Raw genomic sequence first — 19,188 nt, forward strand, 5'->3', positions numbered from 1 at the left:
CTGGAAATAATGCCTCCCACATTTAGTGGATAAGTAAAGTGGGTATTAATTATATTACGAATTAGTGCAACGCAAAACATAGCATCCGGGTTCTTTTGCGAGCTAATACATAAATAATAATACACAATCATAAAATACAGAAAAATTTTAACACACATTTCCAGTTTGTGCGACTAAAATAATCGCGAATAAAAAACGGACTTATTTTATGTTCATCTATTCGCATAATCAGTTTTACAATTAAGTTGTTTAAACTAGGCGCAAGGGTAGAACAAAATAATGCATATCTCAAAATTGCAAGTACACGGACAACTTTTATACACATAACAGTTATATATACACACACACACATATACACACATACACACACTGTACAGTATAGACTTTTCTGTAATAAGTAATAATAAAAGGTAAACGGGAAAATGTTTGAATGGAATTGCAGGAAAAAGAGTCCCAGATCAGATTAATGCCATCAAATTGACTAAACATTACATCAGTCTGTAAAATAATTGCAACAGTATGTAAGATACGGATTTAAGATAAAGAATTTGAACAGTGCTTTTTTTTTTTTTATGAAAACCCCAAACACGAAAGGTATCAAAACCTATAGTACTTAGTACCGTGCATGGGTTGGAGGAGAAGTATGGGGGGAAGGGGACGCCGGAAACTTTGCTCTAGAGACTAAACATGGGTTTCACCACTTCAAGCCTCCAAAAAGCAAAGTGGTGGTATTTCAACGGTTGATGAAAGTCATCTACCACCTACCATTATAGTACAATAATGATAAAAGCTACTCTTATTGTATTAATTTGGCCTCATCTTCCATAAGAGTAGCATTCAAGGCTTTAGGCCAATATGGAAGATAAGTTTTAGCATAAGGATTTAGAATAAAAGTATTCAGTATAAAAGTATATGCAGTGAGCCCATAAGACTTAGATAGCCTGAGTTGGTTTAATGTGTTATAGTCTATAAATAAACAAATAATCACTAAGTAAAACAACATAAAATAAAATGATGAGGCAAATTACTGATCAGTACTAGGATACATTTGAATGGTACATTTACGAGGGCTAACATAATTCAATACATCCAATCAATAATTGACAAGGGCTATCCGCCGTTTCTGTTGTTTAGCTAGGTCTAAATGATCTGCTAGTTTAGCTAGGTCTAAATGATCACATTTTACAATTATATTAAAATTTAGCAGCTATCCTAAAGAGAAACGGTTTGTCAATTATTTTTTTACTTTAATTATTGATTGGTCGTATCGAATTGTGCTAGCCCTCCTGAACGTACTATTCAATGTATCCTAGTACTGTATCAGTAATTTGCCTCAATTTTATTTTATTTGCATTTATTTTATTGTAATTATTTGTTTATTTATAGGGTATAACACATTAAACCAACTCAGGCTGTGTTTTGGCCTAATGGCTCACTGGGTCCATGTATACTTTTATACTGAATGTTTATTCTAAATCCTTATGCTAAAACTTATCTTCCTTATTGGCCTAAATGCTAACTCTGAATGCTTTTATTATGCTTAATAACACTATTATTATATTAATTTGGCCTTAAGGTTCTAAGGGAAAGCTTCTATCGTACATTATTGCACTTTAAACACTGTTCAAATTGAATTATTTCTATATATGTTTTTTTTTCTTCCTGTCCTTTCTTCTTTCACACTTTTTACTTCTTATCTCTACAACTTTTATTTACTTACTTATTATACTATTATGGGTAGTCAGGTCTTTTCTGACTATCAGTTACCTTTCTCCATAATCAATTCAATTTTCGGTTTTTATATTTCTCCTTTAGATCTTTACCACACACACATACAAAATGGCAATATGATTACTTATTGTTAAGCTAAAAAGGTACATTGATGATCACTAACGTCACAATTTTCAAGAACACAATTTACAGTTTAGTTGTGGCACGTATTATAGGTTATTACTCATAATTTTAACGGGCATAATATATATATATATATAGAGAGAGAGAGAGATAGAGAGACTACTTTGCAAAATAAATGAAAACCAGGCAAAGAAACACTAGTCTAGACAAATCTGATCAAGTACCAACGATCCCATCTTTCCTTCCCTAACAACGACCATTACGTGAAAGCAGGTGTATAACGTTAACGGTAAACGCTGCCACTGTAGTAATAGCAAAAATTCCAGCGTTTTCTCTTGAACTCTGAAAAAGCTTTGTGTAAAAGGCGAAGATGGGAACTAATGGGTGGCGAGACGAACTTCCGCCCTGAAAGGGTATTGGGGAAAAAAAAAAAAAAAAAACTACTACTAGTCTTCCCGAAGTTACTAAAAAAGAAACCCCTGGTGCCGTTAGACCCTAAACGAAATAAACTATAAAAGCACATTAAAATTCTGGATAACGTATTAAAATGTATACAAAGTAAAAGGTGTCGCTTTTGGCAAGGTAGCATAAGTCCAGAGAAAGCAGGGTGTTCGGGTTATGGGAAACAATAAATATGCCAATTAAAAATACATTACAAAAAAAAGGATAAGTTAAACAGCGAGGCCACAACAGTCAAGTGCAACGCTTCATTATATGGTACTGATGGGTGCATCACTGAAAGAATACACTTAGTTCCCAAATTGTGTGTCCTGGTACCATGTGCGTAACCTTCAAGTGTAATGCAAGATCAGGGGGAAATTCTCCAATGAGTTCAACAGCAATTACGTTTTAGGCGTGCCATGAAAACAAGCAATGTGTCTTTTAGTGTGACAAAAACAGAATAAACAAATATTTTCTATTCTGCAATATTCACTAAACTTGTCTCCATGCTTCACAGATAGTGGGAAGTGATGCAGTGGTCTCTCTGTTTAAATCACTGGGTTAAACTGCACATACAAAAAAAAAAAAAAAAAAAAAAAAAATTAAATGTTGGTATACAAATATAAAACCATGCTACCTCAAAACTGGCTGGGGAGTGCATACTGTACAAAAAAAAAATACACTAACCTTAAATAAATAAAAATTACAATATTTTAAAATTGCCAATTTACTAAGCACATTTTATGGCTTATGCCTCAGACTGTGTGAAAGTTTAACTGATGTACAAGTTAGTGCAAGAGCATCCCGTTAAGCATTACTTATTTCAGGTAGTGCAATATCATGGCAACTTATTGTGAAGGTTTGATTTGGAATTTTGTGGTGCAAAAACAGCAAGATTATAGTGCGCCATTGTGAAGGTATTCACAATATGAGATACACTTAAAATGATGCAATTTTCAGCTATTCTAGAGCTTGCTGCAAAATAACATGATGCTCTTGCACTAATTTGTATATCAACACCAATTTAACAATTTTAAGAAATTGGTATGATTGCTGCCACAAGTCTGATTATATGTAGAACTACATCCAGGAACCTTATGGACCTTGCAATGATGCAAACTGACAAATTGCTGATCCAGGGGCAGATTTATGTATAAGCATATGGTGCTAAACCAGCACACTGCAGTGTATCCTTTTAGCACCTCTGTCACCCTCCCCAAAAAGTGAGCTCCCCAGGAAATGGCTTGGGGGGGGGTATGCTTGGAAAGATATTGGGGTGCACACACTAACTCTGCCCCTTAGGTACCTATAGCTTAAATCCAGCCACATGTTGATCTAAGAAACAGAAAGTTCACTTTTCCCTCTTAAAAAAAAAAAAAAAAAAAAAAAAAAAAAAAAAAAAAGCTTTGGCAATATAAAACAACTGACAAAAAATAAATAAATAAAAATACTGGCTAAGATTAGGAAACATTATTCATAATTTGGAAACATGGAAAAGATGGTATTGAGATGAAGCAGGCACAATATTGCATTACATGTGACACTATTTTTGGGGTAAAAGGTAGGAAATAGTATAAAATACAATTTATAATTCTGTTCTTCATTCTGACACCGTATTGGATGATAGGCATCTTCAGTAACAGCAATTTTGTTACCAAAAAAAAAAAAAAAAACTGAATAACTCACTTCCAACGCACAATGAAATCAAAGCAGTTAAAAAAAAAACTTCACAGGAAAATAAATGTACAACTAAATAAATTATGCAAATCATCAATTATAATAAAAATGGTACAGGAAAAAAAAATTTACAAAAAAAAAACCAAATGATATGAATGTGTCCAATTACTAGGTGTGTGTGTGGGGGGGGGAAGATTTATTAACTCCCAACTTTATCTTTGACCTGATTAACACACACAATTCCATCATACTTCACCCATAGGAGAGGGTGAGAATATATTGGTCTATAATACTTGTTTATAGTCAAATTCCATAGAAAGTTGACTTTTCCTTTGACTTGACTTTCAAATTAATTTAACTGGTTTGGCATAAAGTCACTATTCAAGTTCTTATCCTGAAGTTATCTTTGCCCTTTGCAAATTGGTGGCTAATTTCTCTCTGATTGCTTAATCTATAAACTTGTATTGTCATTTCTTTTGGTGGGCACACTGAAACTGAAAGGTAATAAGTCTAACTCAATGCAGGCAAGTACGATATAGTCAGACAAATTAATTTAAATGGAATATTTTCTGATCATCTAGTTTACATCTTTGATCAGATAGCTCTTTACAAATTCCAACCCCAAATATGAAATTTTCTGGTGGGACCTCTCCCAGCAAGCTCCACACAATAAGACCTATTAAATAATTGCACTTTGTATCTAGCATTATTCTTAGCTTTATGGTCAAACAAATGTGTACTGTACGAATAAATACTGCACTACTTCGTCATCTGCTGCTAGTATATCATCTGACAAACAGCATCTTTTAAAATTGTTTTTTTTTTTTTTGTTTTTTTAAACAAAATCAAATCCCCCTGTGTATCTTTAGCCACCAATATTCTTCAACTGGTTATACAGTATTTTCCATTTCAACATACCATGAATTAAGATGGTCAAGTGGGAGAAGACAGTTGTAATCAATTGACACTGCTCTTTGTGGACTAATGTTATAAGCCCCAGGGCCCATTGTTGTTTTCTATATTTATCAATGATATAGATGAAGACATGTCAGGCTTAATATCCAAGTTTTCAGATGGAAAAAAAAAAGAAAAAGAGATTGGCAGAGTGGTTAATGACAGTATGCTACTGCATCAGGATCTAGAAAAGTTAGGCAGATGGGCTGAGAAATGGCAGTTGAAGTTTAACATTGATAAATGTCAAGTACTGCATATGGGTAGCAGTAAAACCAGAGTAATGTACCAAATGTGTGGTACTACTCAGAATAGTGAAAAATACCTGGGGTAACTGCACAGTCAGATATGAAGTTCTCTGAACAATGCAGACAGGCTGCCAGGGCAGATCATGGGGCCTTGTCAATGATATACAGAAATTTTGCTAGCAGAGATAAGGTGGTTATCCCATGTATAAGGCAATGGTCATGCCATATCCTGAGTACTGCATACAGGTCTGGAGGCCTCATTTTAGAAAAGGAGGTGGAGCTGCTGAAACAAGTACAGAGAAGGGCAATGAGATCGGTGAGAGGAATAAAGGGATGTCCTTACAGAGAAAGGCTTCAGTTCTGTAAATTGCAGTGTCTGGAGAGAAGGCACCTGCAAGGTGACCTGATTTGAGGTGTATAAGGTCTTGAATGGGTTGAGCAAGCTCAATGCTGATGAGATTCTACTTCTTGCTCAGATTATGCACCTGAGGGGACATAAATTCAAATTCAGGAAAGAGTTGTAGAATAGAGATGCAGAAATTTGCCTTTAGCTAGCAAGTGGTTGATTGTTAGAGCAAGCTTCCATCTGTTGTGGAAGTTGATAGCTTAAATAAATTAAAGGAAGAACTGGACAAACTTTTGGTGAAAATGGATGGGAAGGTTTTTTTTTTTCCCTTTTGGCTGATGCTATATAAGCTTGCATCATTTGCCACTGCTAATGAAGGAATTTTTTTTTTGTTTGACATTATTAATGAATCTAATATACACTAGGGATATGGTCTGGTCGATATGTCCTAGGCTTGTTTATGGACTTTAGGGGGGGGCGTTCGATGCCTTGTGGTGGGGCAGTGTCCTGCGCAGGGCTAGGGCGTCCCTCTGTCCAGGAAATTTATACCGTCTTCTTGAGGACTATCTCCAAGAGAGATCTGTGCTCATTTGTACTCCTTTCATGAAGTGTGAGAGAAGAGTTTACAGAGGATGTCCACAGGGTTCGGTTCTGGAATTGGGTTCTCGATGAGTTCCTTCAAATGCAAGGTGTGGAAGGTACAACTAGCATAGCTTATGCTGATGACTTGGTTATCTTGGTGTGTGGGGAAATCCCGCCGGATGTTAGACGAGCGAACAGCTGCTTCTCTGAACCAATTATTGAGTTGGGCAGGTCAGCATAAGCTGGAGGTCTCTGCAGAGAAATCTGTTGCAGTTCTTCTGAGGGGACGCCTCAGCAGGACTCTACCTCCTTTGTGTCGTTCTGGTGATCTTTCGCTTAGAGTGGTTAAGAAGACTAGGTACCTGGATGTTGTCCTGGGAGAGCGACTTTTTATGGTAGCGCATGCTGCCTATGTTTGGGACAAGGTGAAACGATTATATGCCAAGCTCCAGCGAGTGACGCATGTTGATTGGGGTATAAAGGGGGGGGGGGTGCCCTCCACCTCCTTTATGATAACATCTTTACCCCGATTTTGACTTAAGCTGCTGGGGCTTGGGGAGGGTATATAGAACATTCGCATGTTCGTAGAATCTTGTCTTCGGCACAGAGGTTTGCTCTCTTAGGTATAACCCGGGCATGCAGAACTGTGTCCACGGATGCTTTGTGTGTCCTTGCAGGAAAGATGCCTGCTGAGTTGGTTGTGGCACAGTTTGCATTGCGTTACGCTCTTAAGCGGGGGATTACCAGAGTGATTTTTGGCGTCCGGTTGTGTCCAGTGGGGCAGTTGGCTGTCTCTCCTGGAATAACAGTGGGGCGGGGGCAAATCGATGATGAGTTGAGTACCATATGGCAATTCCAGTGGACAAACTGAGAAAGGTCGTCATTTGTACACCTTTATGCCCTTGGTCTATATTGTGAGTAGGGAGCGACGTTCCTGGCTCCAGTTTGGGGTGGCAGCCGCTGCTGTCCTCACTGGGCATGGCTTGAGGTCAAGGTTGTTTCGTTTGGGGTTGATCCTTACAGAGTTTTGCGAGTGTGGAGAGACCGAGACTGGCCTTCACATCTTGTTATATTGTCCTATATATGAGGTTGGACTTAGGGACGCTCTCTCTCAGTGAAATAAATTTAAAGTTTGTTTGAAAGTTATGAAATCTTTTGTTCTTTTATGAATTTTGTTAAACTAGCATATGGTCGCTGTCAGGCAATGCCCGGATGGTAGTAGAGACGGTAACTTGTGGTGTGAGGTGTGATTGCCCATCCCCACCACAAGGCTGAATGGTCGAATAACTTGTATAATATTTTGATTTGAGTTGACCAATTTTGGTCTTTAATATTAATAGTTTTTCTTTTGAAATTTGGTTAAGATTGATTATTAAATGAGAATCTGTTGCATATGGATGAAAATCTGGGTGGCAACTGAGATGACAGCTCACTCAAATGAAAAACACTAGGGATATCCAGACATTCTTGAAACTGCTCTGCCTCTCCTCATACCTGCTCTTCCCTCATCAACCAGCCACAATCAGACCTGAACAAACACCCAACTGGACATCCTCCTCAAAGGACAGATAGCACTGAACTAAAAGCAATCCAACTGTCACACTTCCCATTGCACCTACCCAACATTGCAGACCTTCCTTGTTCTTCCTTTCCCTAGCCTTCAGTGTGCTCCCTGGATCACCTCCCAGTGGTGGTGGTGGCAGGCAATGTAGGGTCCCTGCAGCCAAGCAGCCAGTGACACAACAGAACATAATACTGCATAAACCAGACATTACACTTTTTCCTGGATTATGCAGTAGTTCTGCATTTCATCACAGAGTATATACGGTGCAGATGTGGGAAACCGCATGTGCCACCTAACACTAAATATTACGCCACACTAGGCATATGACAGTTAAAAGTACGCAACAGAGCAGTATATGCATAGATATAAATTAAGTTGTAAATGAATAAATAATGTTTAAAAGAAAATTATATACTTTTAAAAAATGAATATAATATGCACAATGATGGTAGTTTTATCAGATCAGTCCAAGACTAGGAGAGAATATAAAAATGTTCATTGCTTTACTATTTCCTTATCATGAAAAAAGTAATAATAAAAAAGGCACACAAAAGCAATTCTTCATCCAGATACCAGTTCCAAATAGCCTGCAAAACATTTTTTTTGTCCAGAGAAAGGGCAAAGTCATGCTGGTTTATAAGTATCATTGTTCTTTTAAAGAAAAGTTCTTCAAAATCTGTAATCTCAATCTCCATTGGTGATGACAAGTTCCACTAAGGTATGTATAACATATTTAGGAAAGATAGAATCGATGGAGGGGTCATGCTTCTTTACAAAAGAAAGCCTGAGAACAAAAAGAGCTTGCTTTTGCTGAGCCTGAAGTTATGACTGCCAATATAGAATCTGTGTGATGCAATTAGTTGGAAGCAAAAGTATAATGAGAGTGGGAGTAACCTACTGACTAGAAGATCTTGTATGACGTGTCTCTACATGCAGATGGAATAGGTAAGCAATCGTCAATGCCTTATTATGGGAGACTTTAATCTGCTCCAGATTGATTTGAAAAAGTGGGAGGGAAACTCACCATCAGGGAAAAATTTTTTTTAAATAAACTAGATTATTTGTAACAGTATATTAGAGAAAGTACTGGAGTGAGAATATTCTTGATTTCATCATTACTACTAATGAATCAGATGGCATCACAGGACTTAAAGTACAGGAACCATTGTCAGTTAAGATAGCATGATATAGTTACTGAGCAATGAAAAGTACTGAAGCCTACAATATATACAAGTTGATCTGTAATAGCACCACAAATAAGGTTAGGTAGGCCAAGACTGCATATGACAGATCATTGGCTAAGAAAGAAAAGAATGGGACAAGAAATTTTTAACATATGTGAAGACAACAAAGGAGAAAGCTAATCAGATCGGACCCTTGTGCACCGAGTATGGGAAATTCTTAGATAACCCAGCTGATGTCGTGGATGAATTGAATAGGTACTTTGCTTTGCATTGGTCTTTACTGATGAAATACCCTTCATGCTCAGAAGAGGCAGTGTGAGCAAGGCTGAGCCATATAAATTTAGCGATTTTATAATTACAGATCATTGTTTATTAGAAATAACTTTTGAAAATAAAGGCAATAAGGCTCCCAAATTTGATGGCACATACCTGGTAGTTTTGAGGGAGACTGCCAGGGAGTATTGGAACATTGAGGTTAATTATGAGGGGGGGGGGATATTCCTTTGATGAATTGGAGAAGTACCAAAGTATCACCAATACATAAAGGGTTCTAAGAGTGAAGTTGGTAATTATAGACCAGTTAGTCCAACTTCACTGGTATGAAAAAAAAATTTTAGAGGCAATGATTAAGATTGTAATCCAGAGACATTAGACAGATATGGCATCCTGAAGAACACAACATGGCTTTAAGGGAAAATCGTATTTGTATTTAACTAACTTAGTAAGCTCTTTGACTCAGTTACTCATGAGTTGGATGTAGGGAACAATTTCAATTTAGTTTATTTGGATTTTAGCAAAAAACATTTTTTGACTTTGTCCCTCATGAGAGGTTACTATATAACAGGGGTGGGCACGCATGAGGTCAATGAGAGCCGCATTCCGGTTTTTCATATATTATAAAGAGCCACACCATAGTTACATAGTATTAAATACACAAATTCAAATTTAATTTAATTAAATTAATATGATTACATATTCTACACAAGTCTGAAGTGCTATGTAAAGTATGCATATATAAGAAAATATAATTAAGAGAAAGAAAATACAAAATAATTATTTCAAAGATTTAACGAAGACCTTTGGTCTTCGTTAAATCTTTGAAATTTGGCATAAATTTTGTTAAAGCCGTTCGCAGCAATTCAGTGTGATGATGATTGGTCAACTGTGAACAATATTTCGACTTCAAGAAATTCATTGTGGAGCACACAATGAAGTTCTTGAAATCACACAGCAATATGTTGTACCAAAAATTGAAATTAGACGGCAAGCAGCTTTCTTTAAATGTGGATATTTTGATTCTGGCACGAGTTTCCAAAATTCAATTATAGAAGTAGATTTGTGCTGCATTTGCAATGCCTGATCCTCTTTCATCTCTAATAACTCCAATTCGCCAGCCGCTTTTTCAACAAGTATTATTTCAGAAATTGGAAATCCATCTTCAATAATATCACAAATAAATGGGTTCACAAAATATGCAAATGCAGATTTCGAAACTTTTCAAATCTTCAAACCTATGTTTGAAATCTGCTTGCAATTCTTCCAATTTTTCTTTGTATTCGTCTAACTTTTCTTCTTTGATATTAATTATATTTGCTTTTACTCGTGGAAAATGATTAAATATTTTGTTCTTAAGATCCAACACAAAAAGCCGAAGTTTAGCTTCAAAACTAAATACAGTTTGTGACAAATCAATAATAATTTTTTTCTTTCCTTGTACAGCCAAATTAAGTGTTTGCAAATGTTCTATAATGTCTGTAAGGAACGTTAAGTCAGAAAGCCAAGTTTCATTTTCTAATTCTGAGTATTTTTTTTCCTTTTTCTTTTGGAGTTCCACAAAACGGCTCAAAACATCATAAGTTAACAGCCATCTTACAACACACCACAGGGATAAATCATTGGGCAATTCATCTGTTTCGTCATTCATTCGCAACTCTTCTAAAAAGTTCTTAAATTGGCGATGCGTTTTGGCATTTGTTCTAATTAAATTCACAATCTGCAAAACAATCTTCCACACATTTTCCTATTTGAAGTACTTCGCTATGAGATGCTCGCGGCGAATTATGCAGTGAAGAGGTAAGAAAAGTGGAATTTTAGGATCGTTGTTTAAAATACCAATGAGACCTTGGTTTTTCCCTATCATTGCAGGTGCTCCGTCGGTCGCAACACTTACAAGTTTATCATGAGGCAATTCAAACCTGTTCATTACTTCGTCAAGCGCATTTCTAACATCGATACCGCCAGTTGTTTCGATAAGAGCTACTAGGTCTAACATTTCTTCCTTCACATTTACGTCTGCAGATACATAGCGGACAAAAACGGCCAATTGTGGAACATTCTGAATGTCTGTAGACTCGTCGAGAGCTAAACTAAATGCTGTACAATTTTTCAAATCACACATCAAACTGTTTTCAACATTTTTACTAATTGCACCAATATGACGCTCAGTTGTACGGCGTGACATAGGAACCTGTGCGATCAATTTATGTAGTTTTGTATTATCTGGATCCAAAACTTTAACCACTTCTTCCAAGTTTCTTTTAATAAATTCTCCTTCTCCATATGGACGTTTGGCACAAGCAATATTCCAAGCTATCAAAAAACTAGCTTCGTTTGCTCTGTCATCTTCGCGACTAAAAGAAGACAAGAGTCCTTGTTGCTTATGAAGACCAGATTGCAAGGACTTAAGTTTCTCTGTTCGCAATTTTGAATTGAGTGGATATTGAGTTGAAAAGTGGGGATAACTTACTTCGTAATGTCGACGTAAATTGCTTACTTTGTAGTTTGCAATTGTAACTTTACAAATAAGACAACGACTTTCCATTATTGTCAATAAAAGCAAAATTTTCTACCCAATTCTTCTTGAAAGATTCTATTTTCTTGTTCGTATTTTCGTTTTTTGATATTTTCTGAGGTCATGTTATCAAAAAATTTAAATAAATTTAATTCCAAAGTCTGGAATTGAAACTCTTATGGGAGGTTTGGTCACATAGTGTTGCACAAGTCTGCTGATGGCGCCAGCAGTGTAAATGGGCGCGGATTTATTTATAATCAAAATAAAAAATAGCAAAATATCTAGACATAAAAAAAAAATAAACACAACATAAAATCCGTATAACAAAATATTAGTTACTTAGTTAATTTAACAAGATTCAGTGAAAAAAAGTTCTGAAATAATAAAAAAAAAAACATTTAAATTTTCAATGGGAGCCGCACTTAACTCAACGAAGAGCCGCATTTGCCCACCGTTGCTATATAAGATTGAACAGGTTGGGATTACTGGTATGATTCTAATATAGATTGCTGGGTGGCTGCAGGGCAAAAGGCAGAGGGTTCCCTCAAGGATCAGTTCTTGGACCACTGTTATTTCTCATTTTCATAAATGACATTGACAAAGGGATAGAAGGCATTATATCAAAATTTGCTGATGACAAAGATTAATAGAGCCATTAATGATCAGTGCCAAGCAGCACTCCTTCAGGATGATTTGAACAGGGTTCAGGAATGGTCAGAAAAGTGGCAGTTAAGTTTTAATGCAGCAGCAGAATGCAAGGTCTTAACATTTGGGGAAGAGCAACAGCAAAATAAATGAATCCTGGGAGTTATGATAAGAGCAGACATGAAGTTTTCTGAACAGTGTAAACAGGCAGCCAGGAAAGCCCATGATGTTCTATAGACAATTTATTGAACATTATTCTGTAGATATAGGGAGGTCATAATCTCACCGTATAAGACAATTTTAAGAACACATTTGGAACATTGTGTTTAAGAATGGAGACGTCATCTGTAAAAAAGACAGAGCTTCTTCAACAGGTCCAAAGAGGAGCAACTCAAATGGTGAGATCATCAAAGGGATGGCTGTACAAGGAAAGACTCCAATTATGAGGGCTACAGAGCTTGGCAAACCAGGCACCTCAGAGGTGATCTGATTGAGGTTTATAAGGCACTGAGAGGATCAATAAAATGAAGGTGGAGTTGTCACTGTTATAAAGAATTCCAGAACTAAGGGCCATAAATTCAAATAACAGGGGTTAAAGTTAGATTGTAAGAAGTTTTCTTTTAGCCAGTGAGTTGTTGATTGATGGAACAAGTTGCCCTAACTGGAGTTGAGGCTGACAGTTTGAATAAATTCAAAGGTCAACTGGATAGTTATTACCTGTATGAGGAGGGAAGTATATAAATTTGCATTTTCTTATCTACTTTGTGTTTTTTTTTTTTTTGTTTTTTTTTGCCAGTGTAGCAAAAGCCTGTGGCTTCTTGCACTATATGGCAAATATAGTGCAAGAAGAGTAAGCATATTTTCAGAATATAAGCAGAATACTATCTGGGCAAGCTGAGAAGTCTTTTGACAATTTCCAAAGTGCTTGAATAATACTGTCAGTACCAACTGAGATGCTATAAAGTGTGTCATTCTTAACAACTGAAAATTCATAAGTAGAAGCAACAGAACCTACACTGTGCTTGGGATAAAACAACTTCGCAAAAACATAAGCTTTAGTTTTATCACAGGCTATAGGCATGCCTTCAGTATCTATAACCTTGGTTTAGCAATTATTTGAGTTGCTTAACATAATCCAAAATGGCTTCAAGACTCCATCAAACTGACTGAACATACTGCATTCTGATACTTTTTTTTAAACTCACTTCTGTGTTCATTGAACAATAACCTGGTTCGCCCTGAAATTTTTTCTACTCTGTTGTTTGCATTGGATTTTAGGAACATCTGCTGAAAACCAATGAGAAAATATATTCCTTTAATTTAATTTTTACTGAGTGGTATGAAGTCCTGTACAATGGAGGAGATCGTTTTAATCAGATGATCAGTGAGTGCATCAATGTAATTTATAAGTGGATATGAAACCAATCAGTATTGTCAAGAACATGACTTATTAACTGCCAGTGAGCTCTTCCAAAGTTTAGCCTTGTTGAGACAGTAATAGTGCTTGTAGTTTCTAGTCCAATGCCTATTTGGCAGCTTAAAGCCTTGTGATCACATGGGAGTAACAAAACTGCTTCAGTAACTAAGATCTACTTGGAAGCAAAAATAAGTTTTAGTTATGCTTTGCTCTAAGTACATATTTTGTTTTTCTGATTGAAAAAAGTTCAGACATGGTGTCAGAGTAATCATTTAGTAAAAGGAGACTCTTCAGTGCCCGATGGAGTCTTGAACATTAGTCTCCAAAAAAAGTAAACTTTGTCAGACCGATGAAACTAAGTTTCAAACTCAAAGTGATTGTGATAGCCTCTCCACTGTATATAAATCAACCAGAGGCAAAAGGTAAATAGCTGCAATAAGAATAATTCTCTTATGAACCATCAGCTGACAAAAGATCCCTTAAAAAAAATGGTGAAAAGTCCTGTGCATTAATATCACATATTGGTTTGAAATAACAATTGCAACTCCACCTTCCCCTTGAGCCTCTATCTCTTCTGAGAACAATATAGCCCAAACTAACTACTATTTCCATATCCCATTATGCAGCCATGTTTCGATAAGGATGTAGACATTGAACTCCAGAGAGCAAACCGAGATTCTAAATTTATCAATTTTATTAACTAGACCCCTACAGTTCTGATTGCAGACAAGCGACTAGTGAAACCCATCTACACTTCTTTGATGATTGGGTAGAAGTATTAGAAGTTGGAGAAAAAAAGAACAGCAAGAGTTAACAGAGCACATTGATTGCTAGCAATCACACCTCTCTGAATAGCTCGTATTCCTATTGTACATTTTAAAAGGGACTAACAAATAATACTGGTGGCCAAAACAGATTCTAATAATTTTACTTTTATTGAAAGTGTTGCCAGTCACCAGAAAATAGGCATAAGAGAGATGCTTCGTTCTTAAAGCATGAACCTCGATCACCACTTCAATTTCATTTTTAATAAATTTATTCAGAGCTTCCACCGTCATATGTGGACTCAGTTGAAAAATAAACTGAATTTATGCAGTACTACAGTGAGATTATATTTGCTATGAAGCAGAAGTTCCTTTTGTTCAGGCAGCCCATGCTTATTTCTAAGATCAACTGCATGTTCATTTCTCATTTATAGATGTATAATTTTTTGCTTTGCTTTACTGATTTTAACATCCAGATTCATTACTTCGATACTTGTCATAAGGTTTGGTCTCTTGTTTTTAACAAGCACAAGACTGCAGAAGTTTTTCTTTTTAAATTCTCCTTCGTTGCTGTCTCTGTTCTACTTCCTTATCATTAGATTCTTTTTTACCAGTGCTGAGGCCAATAGCTTTCTTTAACAGATTCATTATCTGTCTTGCTTGAAGATGGTCAGATTGTCCACAGAACTGCAGAAGTGGGTATTGATTAACTTTGTCAGCCGTGGGACAATAACCCCCCTATAACCAGTGAGTACAGCCTATCCACTGAATTGTATTTACAGTGAGGGCAAATTGAAATTAAGGTGGATTTAGCATAGTTTTCATAAAATTTTTAAGTGCTGGGGAAGACATAAAAAGCTTATATTGTTGGGATATCAGAGATGTGGTGCCACACAGATATAAGCAGTGCAGAATTGGAATTTGAAGAATACAATGTGCACAGGAAGGATAGACAGGGGAGATGCTGTTAGTTAAGAAACAAAATCTAAGGAAGTGCATCCAGTTGACATGGGTGGACAGTGCAGTATTAAGTAGGTTTGGTGTGACATAAGCACTGGGAAAACAAAGTTGAGAGTAGGAGTGTGTGTTATAGGCCTAATGACTCTAATGAACAGTCGTACAGAGAAATAGTGAGCCAATAAATCAGACTGTCTTATAATGAGAGATTTTAACTTCCTTGATATAGACTGGAACTTGTGGGTTGGTCACTCACACACCAGCAAGACTTTTGTGGATTTATTGGATGATTGTTTTCTACAGCAGCATGTTCGGGAGACAACCAAAGGGAGTAATACTCTTGATCTGATTATCAGCAGTGATTCTTCATGCATTAAGAATCTGCAGATAAAGGAACCACTAGGTAGCAGTGATCACAGTGTACTGATGGATTTATTTAAAGAGGTAACTACCATCAGGGGTAAGAGTTTTCGCTTTCGTAAAGGCGACTACAGTAGTCTCAGAGAGTTTTTAAATTCAATACAGTGGGACCAACTGATGTTACCAACAGCAAATGTTAAATGGGATGAATTCAAGGAATTAATCTTGGAAGCTACTAGGCTTTTCATACCAACTAAGAAATACTGTTCAAGCTTTAGGCCTAAATGGATGTCAGATGACCTAATGATACTTGTGACAGGGAATAAAAATGCATGGAACACAGTTTAATTATCAGGAGACACAGATACCTATAGTAGATATAAAATAGTATGTAAATCAAGTCACAAAAGATATTAGGCAGATTACAAGAAATCTTTGGCAAACAATGCAAAGAAAAAGACTTCTTTAATTATGTAAACTCTAGAAGGAAGGAGGTGAATTAGATTATTCCACTTGACATAGATGGTTCGATTGTTGATGAACCTGCTGAGGTAGCTGACAAACTGAATGAGTATTTTGCATCTACATTCACACATGATGTCTGTAGGGAAGTGGAGGAAAAATTGAACATAAGAAAGGCATCTGGTGTGGCTGGGATCTATCTAGTTATATTAAAGGAAGCAGCAAAGAATATAAGCAAACCCTTAGCCATAATTATGAAAGCTTCCTTGGGCTTAGGGGCGGCCCCCATGGACTGGAGGTGTGCAAATGTGTCCCCAATTCACAAAGGGGATCAAAGGGTGACACGGGTAATTACAAACCTGTTAGTCTGACTTCTATTCCAGGAAAAATAATGGAATCATTGGTAAGGAAGCGATGCAGGATCATCTAGACAAGACTGCAGTTATAGTTCAGACACAGCATGGGTTTGTTAAGGGGAAGTCTTATCTGACAAATTTGACTGTATACTATGATGTGCTCACAAAGGAGCTGGATACAAAGATTAATTTTGATATCATATACTTGGATTTTAGGAAAGCTTTTGATACTATGGCACATGGAAGACTACTGTACAAGTTTCAGCAGTATGGCAAGTTGCTACAATGGGTAAAAGGATGGTTGAGTGGGAGAAGATGGTGGTTATCAATGGACACTGCTCTTCATGGACTAATGTTATTAGTGGAGTCCCCCAGGCTTTGGTGTTGGGCCCCATTGTTGTTTTCAGTATTTATCAATGATATTAATGAAGGTATATCAGGGTTAATGTCTAAGTTTGCAGATGATACTAAGGTTGGCAGGGTTGTTAATGACAGTAATGATAGTACACTACTGCAACAGGATCTGGAAAAGTTGAGCAGATGGGCTGAGAGGTGGCAATTGAAGTTTAACATTGACAAATGTAAAATACTGCATATGGGTAGCAGTAACCTCTAAGTAACATATCAACTAGGTGGTACTACACTCAGGGTAGCAGAGAATGAGAAGGACCTGAGGGTAATTGTGTAGTCAGAAATGAAATTTTCTGAACAGTGCAAAAAAGGCTGCAAGAGTAGCTCATGGTGCCTTGTCAATGATATATAGGAATTCTGCTGGTGGAGATAAGGAGGTGATTGTCCCCTTGTATAAGGCAATGGTCAGGTAACACCTTGAGTACTGCATACAGGTTTGGAGGCCTCATTTTAGTAATGATGTTGAGCTACTAGAACAAATACAGAAGAGGGAAACAAGATTAGTGAGTGGAACAAAGGGTTTGCTGTTACTAAGATGGGCTTAAGTTCTGCAAATTGCAGCATCTGGAGACTAGTCACCTGCAAGGTGATCTGAGATGTATAAGGCCTTGAATGATTTCATATGCCTCTACTAATGCTAATAAATAAACATTTGGTAATCTAATGTACAGGATTTGCCAATCAAATGTATAAAAAAAAAAAAAAAAAAAAAAAAAAGAGGTGATAAGGGTTATCCCATTTGACCTGGAAATAAGTACAACAGCAGCAGCCAGAGCAGAAATATTTAAATTATAGACTGTTTCTAAAATCTGAATTCCTTTAATAGAGCTAGAGAACATCTATATCCTTGGCCTTGCATTTATGCTAGCCTTGTTCAAATTATATTTAAAGGTTTTTCTTTCTAAGTTTTTGTTGTTTCTATCTTTTTATACATTATGCAATGATTCAGTTCCAACTGAATCATCGCATAACTAACTATTGTTTCAACTCTAGCAACAGGACTCAAACTGTATGTAGGTTAACATTAAAAGTTATTATTATTATTAGCTATATGATGCAAGCAAGCCTGAAGCCTGAAAAAAAAAAAAAAAAAAAAAATTCTGAGTTACCCTGAGAGAGAAAGAAAGAAAGAAAGATAGAGAGCAAGGGTAAGAAGTAGAATGATGATATCCAGCTCAAGACCCTGGGTGTGCCAAGCCCAATGCTCACCAGATGTAAGCCCCTGAAGTAACATTAAACAAAAATCATTTTCTGTAATAGCAGATTGGTTTGAACTTGTTTCCTCAATCTGACAGTTTACGAAAATTACAACACTGACCCTCTCAATGCTTCCTCAAGCGTGTAACGAATCTAATTATAAAAATCGGGCAGACCTAATTTCTAAATTAAAGTATTGATTAATCTGTAGTGGGTAGTGGGTCTTCTTAATGAGATGAATCAAGGGCTAACATAAAAGGTTAAAAAAATTGGGAGAATAATAAATATTCCTAGAAGAAACATTATGGTTAAGCCTCTGAAGGCAGAAATATTTCATATTATGATACTTACCCCCGCCCATTCATCTGTGTATGATCCAACATACAAATTCGTTCATATTCTCCAGTATAACCTTAGCACAAACCGTAATAACAAAGCTGTACTATACCATAAGAAGCTTAAGAATATCATGAAAGTGCAAGGAATTATTAATGAAATGAATGAGTAAATGAAAAATTCTACCCATATTTGTTAATGCTAACAGGGGCGTATTCAGGGGTGGGCAGAAACGAAATTTACCCCCTCCCCAACCAAAAATTTGAAGAGGCGTTCTAAAAAAAAGAAAAAATAGCCGCCATGTCCCCCTTACAATATTACCTAGACCTGGTCGCCATGCCCCCCCCCCCCCTTACGATGATACCTGGATACGCCACTGAATGCTAACACTACATGTCGTATTATTAGCAGTAGTTGCTGAGAATTTCTAAGCGTTTAGAAGTAAACACGTTCATAACATTTTAACAGAAATAAATAACACAACGAGAGTTTGCTTTATTAATTTTGTTAACAAAAAAAATAATAATAAAAAACGCATACGTAGAGAGCAATATTAATATAAATTTTACTAATTTTAAATAGTCTTCTTTTTGACGTTTCTCAAGACTGGTTCTATACCTGAAATTACTGGTACCGATCTCAGGT

The 19,188-nt window shown here is 36.4% G+C and overlaps 1 protein-coding gene across 1 annotated transcript in view; it reads right to left on the bottom strand.

Moving 5' to 3' along the window:
- spas (spastin) overlaps nucleotides 1-19,188 on the bottom strand; it is a 280,837-nt gene that overhangs the window by 261,050 nt on the left and 599 nt on the right. The gene's annotated exons all lie outside the window — the stretch shown is intronic.

Source organism: Mastigoproctus giganteus, chromosome 12, assembly GCF_048544385.1.
Source record: "Mastigoproctus giganteus isolate SK-2022 chromosome 12, ASM4854438v1, whole genome shotgun sequence".
In the NCBI taxonomy this organism is placed as follows: domain Eukaryota; kingdom Metazoa; phylum Arthropoda; class Arachnida; order Uropygi; family Thelyphonidae; genus Mastigoproctus; species Mastigoproctus giganteus.